Genomic DNA, 9,789 nt, shown 5'->3' on the forward strand with positions numbered 1-9,789 from the left:
CGGTGGATCCATAAACCACCCTATGAAAGACACAGCATCGTTAAATGACCTCATGGCCCACTTGCACAAAGCGATCTTAGCGATACGATTATTGTAAGCCAATGTTAAAGAATGGAAGTTACAATCATCTTAGTGCTAAGATCGCTTTGTGCACATGGGCCGTGAGGTCTTTTGACAATGCTGTGTCTTTCACAGGTTGGTTTATGGATCCACCGATCTTAAACATCAAACTCAGGAACCTTCCTGGGGAATCCAACACATCCTGCAGCCAAACACACTAGTTTTTTCATGATTTGTCCAGAGGATTGGACCATATTTCACCAGTCCTCAAGAGTTTCTAGCTAGTCCTGAAGGAGTGAGTGAGTATGGTTTAACGCCACTTTAAGCAATATTCCAGCAACATCACGGAAGTAGACACCAGAAAATGGGCTTCACACATAGTACCCATGTGGGGAATCAAACACGGGTCTTCTGCATGACAAGCGAACACTTTAACGGAAATGCTACCCCACCACCCTACTCCTGAATGAAAAAAAGTATCTGCTGTGTTCACAGTGTTTACATGTTCTGTCAGTTTTTTTCAGTTCCATTTTGTAGCACTGAGAACTGGTTCAGAATGATAGACCTCAGATGTTACTACTTCATGAGGATTTCCATCATTTGATGTTTACTAGTCCTTAGCAACACAAAAAAGAATCGGGCCAGCGGACTGGCAGGAATTCCGAAGGCTGATCAGCCTTGTGCTCCAGGATTTCCTCACAACATAGAGGTCTCCCACTCATCCAAGGATCTCTATGGACACCAGTCCCGAGCCATTGATCATCTTGTCCGGTCACAAAATGGATACTGGCAGCTCCTAGCTGTCACCTTGCTAAATGGATGGCACTTTCTAGTTCTTTCAGGGACATTCTTCCTTTAGTCAACATCATCTTGATGGTTTCCTGGAATGATAATGAGTGAGTGAGTGAGTGAGTGAGTGAGTGAGTTGGGTTTAACGCCGCTTTTAACAGTATTACAGTTATATCGCGGCGTGTCAGCTTAATGTGGGAGGAAAGCCCGAAGTGATGCAGGTCTCAGACGTTTACCACTTCGGTGAAACCCACAAGCACGGGTATGGTGCTGACAAACCTAGAAACATAATTGGGGCGAACCGGGATTCGAACCCACAACCATAGGTTTCTGGCGTGCCCAAGGGACGCAACTCTGCACAGCGAATCGCGGCGCCTTAGACGACTGGGCCACCCGTGCCCCCGGAATGATAATGAAGAAAGACAGTCTGTACCTGTACATTACTAATCCCATACAATCTCATGTCATCGTATCCAAATGTGTGGATCGATGCTCATGACATCAATCACTGGATAGTAATAATAATAGACCATTTATCTTGCGCATATTTCCAAACAACTCAGGGGCATGCTCAAATCCCTTTTATTACCCCGGTCACTGGATCAGTATGCACTCAACAATCATGCTCAACTTCCTGGGGAGTATACAACCCAAGCTGCCTGTGAGGTGCTAGAAGGTTGACAACCACATTGCCATCTCATCCAACCGGGTACCCATTCACTGCTGGGTGGCAGAAGTGAGTGAAGCATTCAGAGTGAGTGAGTAAGTTGGGTTTAACGCCGCTTTTAACAGTATTCCAGTTATATCACGGCGTGTCAGCTTAATGTGGGAGGAAAGCCCGAAGTGATGCAGGTCTCAGACGTTTACCACTTCAGTGAAACCCTGTATCTTGAAAAACAAACATATTAAGGGAGTTCTGATTGCAAAAAACAATAAGGCTGCACTATTATTTTGTTGTGGATTTCTGAACACTATGGCAACTACACCCAAGAGTGTATATTTGTGTTCTGTGTCAGATTTCCCTTGCTTGGTTCAAAATTTCAAAATCGAGGAAGAACAGAAATGAAGCCAAATCATTTTAGGAAGCTGACATTTGATTGGCTAAAGAATCCATGAATCCTGCGTTTAGATTGTACCATCAAAGTTCACTCAGGGTTGACCTGATGCGACCTTCCATGGAGGTACTGTCAGATCTTCATGCTGAGAGGTATCATATCGAGCAAAAACTCTGATTTTAATTACATTGTATGATCTACACATGTCCCATCTTGACAATAATTATAGAGTTATCTCCCTTACATCAGTCACAAAGCAATAGGATTCACACTGCAAAACACTTCTCTTGGGACTTTAGTGAAGAAAGCCATCAATGACTGATCATGAATCATTCTGCAGCATATTTGATGAACTCTGCAGCAGATGAACGCAAACTTCTACACGAGTTCTACAAGTCGTCATCAAAAGGTCACATGAGTACAGTTTATTCAGATCAACAATGATGAAATTGAAAGAAATAATGTTGTTTTGTAACAGAATGCCATAAAAAGAGTTAACCTGCTCAGTTATATAAAACACCTATATCACATATATATATATACTACATATTCACATCATATTTACACAAGCAACGTTTGTCACAGAGAGGAGATAAATGGGTGACAAATCATGACTTGCACAAGTCTCCAAGGCAATAGTTAGTAGTTCTGATCCTTATTCCTAGATTACATAGACTGCAAGAACATTTTGTTCCCATTAAAGACTGGCCTCCTAAGTCCATGTATCTGGAGCTGCTTATTTTAAGGATAGAGTAGTATAGGTAATAGGGGTTCTGGACCACTTCCACTGGAGCCAGATTTATATACCTATACCACCACTACAGAGGGAATTTTTTATGCGTAAATAATGATGCGATTCAACGATAGTCATAAGTCGTATTAAAAGAAACATCAATATTAATTAATAATGAATAAAATTATGGAGTCTGGACCAGACAACCCAGTGATCAATATCATGAGCATCGATCCACGCAATTGGGTTCGATGACATGCATCAACCGAGTCTGACCACCCGATCCCGTTAGTCGCCTTTTACATCAAGCATAGTCTCCTTTTACGGCAAGCATGGGTTGCTGAAGACCTATTCTACCCCGGATCTTCACGGGTCAGGTGATATGTGGTGTTAACAGAAGTATGTCAATGGTTCTGTGTGTTCTTATATCATGCAGGAACTAACTTCCGAGTGTGACGTCACACCTTTAGTTCATGTACAATTCAATTCTCAAACCAAAACAATAGATTTCCACAGTGTGAAGCCAACAAGCAAGTGCCGTGCAGCATATTTTGCTTCTGTCTTGTCTTCGTTAGGGGCAAATTGAAGAGAGAGATTCCTGATTTTACAAAAGTAACAAAATATCAATTGCCAGCTTTTTGGGATTAGAAGCCAGTGTTTATCAGATTACAAAATAAATGCCTCGTGAAGCCATGGTATCACTCACCTACCCAGAGTTCCTTGCGGCCAGCCGAGTACATCTGCCACATCATGACATCTTACATAGTCCATTCAAGAAAGTATTGCCCTCCGGAGAGTTAGCAATATGGTCACTTTGCTGTGTAAAGCTATATTGTCACTGTCACAGTTGTACAAGTAGTAGCATATCTACATAATTATACAAAACAGTATGTAATCGCACCAAAAGGCTTGCCCCGGGTCTGTCTGTTCTTTTTTCAGAATAAGTGTGTCTGTTTACAAACAAGAGAAAAGTCCGGTCATGTGATAAGCCATGACAAGCCTACACCCCCGGTGTGGTGAGTGTGGTCACTGGAGCAGAAACACCCATGCAGAATAAGGTGAGCCGAGCCGAGCAAGCTCAAGGGTTAAGGCTTATGTTTACAAACAAAGCATCAGAGCGGTCGACCTACTGGCCCTTTAAAGCAAGAGACTTTCTTCGAAATATGCCTCTGTTTACCCAGCAGTGATTGGGTACCCTGGGAGTGAGTGAGTGAATGAGATTGGTTTTACGCCGCTTTTAGCAATATTCCAGCAATATCACGGCGGGGGACACCAGAAATGGGCTTCACACATTGTACCCATGTCGGGAATCGAAACCGGGTCTTCGGCGTGACGAGCGAACGCTTTAACCACTAGGCTACCCGACCACCCCGTACCCTGGGAGTGTGTAGAATGAGATTGTAATGTGACTAAACCTTACAGCACCTCATGCAGCAGCTTGGTTTGTACTCCCTATCGACAGTCAACTGTATTACACACACTACTACTGAGTGCCAACTAACCTCATCTTGGTGGTGTTTATTCTGCTTGAAGTCATGTCTGGCCCATTCCTTCAGTTCACGCTTGTGGTCTGGGTCGGGCACCTGCCGAATAGCTCTCAAGATGTCACGGTACAGTTTCAGCACCTCCGTTCGTAGCATAAACTGAAAAATATGTGATCATACAAAATCTTTACTTGTTATACATGACATAAAGGTGTAATCTATTTGTTATTGCTTTGTATAAGTGACCGATATCGCGACTATAGCACATGGTGAGGTGACGTGAAATGGGGTTTAACATTAATACTGACTCCGAGCCGACCAGTCCTCTGAGCCCCTTAATGCCGAGCGTCAGACAGGGTAACAGCAAGTACCATCTTTCAATGTCTTTTGGTATGACAAGGCCGGGGATTGAACCCTGGACCTTCCACTCCCCAGGCGGACGCTCTACCTCTAGACCACGAAGGCGGCCATATCTAGCACATGGTGATTACATTGCATGTTACTATATCAAAGTGTGTTTGGCTAAGAGCCTGCATTTCCTATAAGGTGTTCACTAGTTTGTGTAGGCATAAACGGGTTGAGTTTCCAATCTCTCTGTGTTCCACAAATATTTACAGCAGGCAAGGCAGTGTACTGAATAAAATTTACTTGTTTGTGTTTACGTGTTCATAACTTTAAAAAGCGAAATAGTTGGTGTACTTGGGTGTATGAGAATGCCTATGGCATTGTTTAATGAAGACTGGCGGAGATGGTCAAGGCAAAATCAGCACCCGACTCGAACATTATTCAACCCAATTACTGCAGTGTACATGGTGTAGGTTTGTGTATAAAGGATCAGGACTGGTAGATATTAGGGCTGGGACGAGTCCAAATTTACTACGCGACCCTCTATTACCCTACCCCACCCGGGTATCCGCTGTAGGTATGACATTTTACTGGAGTCCTGGTGAAAGCTGCTTAGATACACGCACAAAACAATCTGATCATGCAGACAATGAAGTTGACAGAAGCTATATCTTTCCTCAAACAGAAGGAATGTGTGCATGAACAGAAAGAAATGCAAACATAAAGCGACTTGCTGTGTAACCATGGCTTTTGACTGTTATCATCATTAAACATTTTTTTACATGACTAACCCTTGGATAATATCAGGAAATACGGAGGTGACCCAAGGATAATATCAGGAAATACGGAGGTGACCCTAGGATAATATCAGGAAATACGGAGGTGACCCTAGGATAATATCCGGAAATATGGAGGTGGTCCTAGGATAATATCCGGAAATATGGAGGTGGTCCTAGGATAATATCCGGAAATATGGAGGTGGTCCTAGGATAATATCCGGAAATATGGAGGTGGTACTAGGATAATATCCGGAAATATGGAGGTGGTCCTAGGATAATATCCGGAAACATTATTTTACATGACTAACCATGGGTCCGGGAAATCATGTGTGTGTACCCTGGTCATAATCAGGACCCACTTGACCCGAGTACCCAAGTTACCCAGCCCTGCCCAACCCTAGTAGTAGTAGATATATCAGCGACCGGTAGATTTCAGATTCATTAACATTATACAGTTATTATAAATAACAGAGTTGCCTCCACGTTCTAGTAACACAGGCCGGTAGGTGGCGTGTTGCACGGGGCTGTCACACTCTGAATGCATGGCTTTCCATATTCACCCTACGAGATATACAATGATCGAAAACTGGACAATGAGAACTGAATTATTATTTTTCTATCAAATATTCCAGGGCATTTGTCAGAAGAGACAAATACTTACTGAAACTAAACTTGATGTCCTAAGAATGCATACTGGACCCTTTGCTTGAACAGCAATATCAACTTACACACCCGTTTAAATGAGACTGTATTGCCAAGTCTGGAAGCCATGATGACCAAGGGACATAACTCTTGACATACTTCGTCTTCGCTTTGGGATTTGGGTGTATGAGTGAGTTGGCGTCGATATTTTCGTCGTCGCATGCTGCTGGCCTACGGGCTCTAGGGTCACTTTGCACAGTACTTTTTTTAAGTGGGTATGCACAGCTTTTTTTCAATAAATATTTGACATATATAGTCAATTAATTGTTAAATCTATATTTCTTGAAACACAGGACCATGTAACAAATAGTAATTAATATAAAAACAGACAAAATCGCCGACGAGGTCGGCCCCACCTGCGAGATTGTTTGTTATTATTATTAGTTACATGTTCCTGTGGTTGAAGGTATGTCACCAAATGATTTATTATATGTTTGTGAATACTGTTCACAATGACTTTTAGAAAGTGGTAAAATGTAACTAATGTTATATGTGGGATAACACTTTCATAGTACACATTCTAGTACTTTTGTGGGTAGAATCTAGGGCTGGTACGGGTAACTCGGGTACTCGGGTTGGGTGGGTACTGAGAGACCCGGGTACCCACAGGACTACCCTGACCCGTGGCTATTCATGTGATATATTGTTTAATGACAAAAATGACGTACAACTGTATATGGTTACACTACAAGTCACTGATGTTCGCATTTCTTTCAGACTATGGACCCATTCCTTCTGACTTTTTGTTTGAATAAAGATAAAACTTCAGTCAACCTCCGTGTATGCGTGACCAGATCGTTTTATACGTATATCTTAATATATTTTTCCAGAGCTACGGTCAAACTATCCCCAATCAGACATTTCGTACCCATCTCTTGAACCTGAAGCGGGTACCCGGGTAGGGTCGGGTAATAGAGGGGATAGGTACCCGGGTAGTATATTTGGACTCGTCCCAGCCCTAGTTGAATCCATTCAGGGATTCGAACGCACACCTAGGCATCTAATCGCCAGCACACAAAGTCAGTGATCAAACCCACCCCACAAGGCTTCCGACAACTGGTGGTGTAGATCACGTGATCAAATTTTGTGTTGGCCTACCCATCTGATAAGTGTAAATTGGCGCGGCTCCTAAGGCCGAAAGCTATGAATACACAATGCCTTTCAGAAAGTGTTAGAATGTAACAAATGTTATCAGATGGGTACAAAAAAGAACGTGATCTAAACTACCAGTTGTCGGACTTCCTGATATTATCCTTGGGCCACCTCCATATTTCCTGATATTATACTAGGACCACCTCCGTATTTCCTGATATAATCCTTGGGTCACCTCCATATTTCCTGATATTATGCTAGGGCCACCTCCGTATTTCCTGATATTATCCCTGGGCCACCTCCATATTTCCTGATATTATACTAGGACCACCTCCGTATTTCCTGATATTATCCTTGGGTCACCTCCATATTTCCTGATATTATCCTTGGGCCACCTCCATATTTCCTGATATTATCCTAGGGCCACCTCCATATTTCCTGATATTATACTAGGACCACCTCCATATTTCCTGATATTATCCTTGGGCCACCTCCATATTTCCTGATATTATCCTTGGGCCACCTCCATATTTCCTGATATTATGCTAGGGTCACTTCCATATTTCCTGATATTATACTAGGACCACCTCCGTATTTCCTGATATTATCCTAGGACCACCTCCATATTCCCTGATATTATCCTTGGGTCACCTCCATATTCCCTGATATTATCCTTGGGTCACCTCCATATTCCCTGATATTATCCTTGGGTCACCTCCATATTTCCTGATATTATACTAGCACCACCTCCATATTTCCTGATATCATACTAGGACCACCTCCATATTTCCTGATATTATCCTGGGGGATAATGTAACACTATCTTGCAACCTTTATGTCAGGTCAGTTATTTTCCTATACTTTGTATATTGATAGGCAGGATAAGTAACTGGTGCCCAAACATCCGACTACAATAACAACCGATTGGCAACAGTGTGCGGCTTGCCTTATCGTAACACAACTGTCGTGGGTCGTTGCTTGTGTTATCATTGGTTTACCTGGCCTTGAGTGAAATATTTACATATGTGAGAATTATTGCTGAATGTTAATTGCGTAAAATGTGTTTTTACTCTCAAATAAATATGTTGTCGGACGCTTAGACAAGCGAAACTTTTCATCACGTCAAGTGGGATTTTATGAGTGTTTTTTTTATAAAAAAATGCACACGTCCAGGACAGGCTTGGTCATGGCCAAGTTCAAAGATGAGGTAACCACACACGTAAATTCACCGCGTTTTTCACTACACCTGGCCTAAATACGACAAGACCCGTGAAGATCATGGGTAGAATAGGTCTTCAGCAACCTAGCTTGCCGTAAAAGGCGACTATGCTTGTTGTAAGAGGCGTTTAACGGGATCGGGTGGTCAGTCTCGCTGACTTGGTTGATGCATGTCATATTGTCCCAATTGCGTAGATCGTTGCTCATCATGTCAATCATTAGATTGTCTGGTCTAAACTCGATTATTTACAGACCGCCGTCATATAGCTGGAATACTGCTGAATGCGGCGTTAAACGACAAACAAATACGTCAAAGGGTGCACGCATACACTGTGGGAGGAAAGCCCGAAATGATGCAGGTCTCAGACGTTTGCCACTTCGGTGAAACCAACAAGCACGGGTATGGTGCTGATAAACCTAGAAACATAACCGGGGTGAACCGGGATTTGAACCCACAATCATAGAATTCTGGCGTGCTCCCTGCTTGTAGTAAGAGGCGACGAACGGGATCGCATGGTCAGGCTCGCTGACTTGGTTGATGCATGTCATCGTATCCCAGTTTCGTGAATCGATGCTTATGACATCAATCACTGGGTTATCTGGTCCAGACTCCATTCTTTACAAACCGCCGTCATATGGCTGGAATATTGCTGAGTGCGGCGTTAAACAACAAACAAACAAACAAACAAACAAACAAACAAACTATTAAAACAATTGTATGCGTGTCGTCGGGTCAAATGTGACACGCCATATCATACTTAGAGGTAAAAAATAACTGTGAGGTGAGGTGAAATGGGGTTTAACGTTGCGTCCAAGATTATTGCACTTATATAGCGACGTGCATGTACGTGTGTGTGTTTGTGTGTGTTCTTGTACTAGTCCGGACTGATACCGATTTATAGTGCTAGCTCACTGAGATACCATGCCGCAGCTTAACATGAATATCCCACTCAGACACAGTATACTGACTCCGAGCCGACCAGTCCTTGTTTTAGCCTCTTCATGCCGAGCACCAGACAGGGTAACAACAAGTACCATCTATTAACGTCTTTTGGTATGACGCGGCCCGGGATCGAACCCCGGACCTTCCGCTTTCCGGGCGGACGCTCTACCACTAGACCACGGAGGCGGTAAAACTATGATGATATAAATTGACTGATAACAAATATGTGTGATGATATGGACTGAAACTGCCGGGCAGAAGAAAATATACATTTGAAAATTGGATTTGATAAAAATCCAGCAGCAATCTTTCAGCTATACGCGACGCCATATTGCTTACGAAGCGAGCCACGGTATTAATTGCAGTCTTGTGAGTTTCCGCAACAGTCTTTGAGAAAAACTTCAAAGAGTTAATTAAAGTTGTGGTTCTATTTTTCAAAAAAATATATATAGATTTTTATTCTTCCTTCCAACAAAACATCACATGGTCTGTCGCACATGGTAATTAAATAATCGACATCGGTATCCGCTTCGTTTCTTGTGATATCCCGGAATGCAACATTAACACACAAAACTCACACCCAGAACAC

The sequence above is a fragment of the Haliotis rufescens genome, unplaced genomic scaffold, assembly GCF_023055435.1.
Source record: "Haliotis rufescens isolate VD_foot unplaced genomic scaffold, xgHalRufe1.0.p SCAF_26, whole genome shotgun sequence".
In the NCBI taxonomy this organism is placed as follows: domain Eukaryota; kingdom Metazoa; phylum Mollusca; class Gastropoda; order Lepetellida; family Haliotidae; genus Haliotis; species Haliotis rufescens.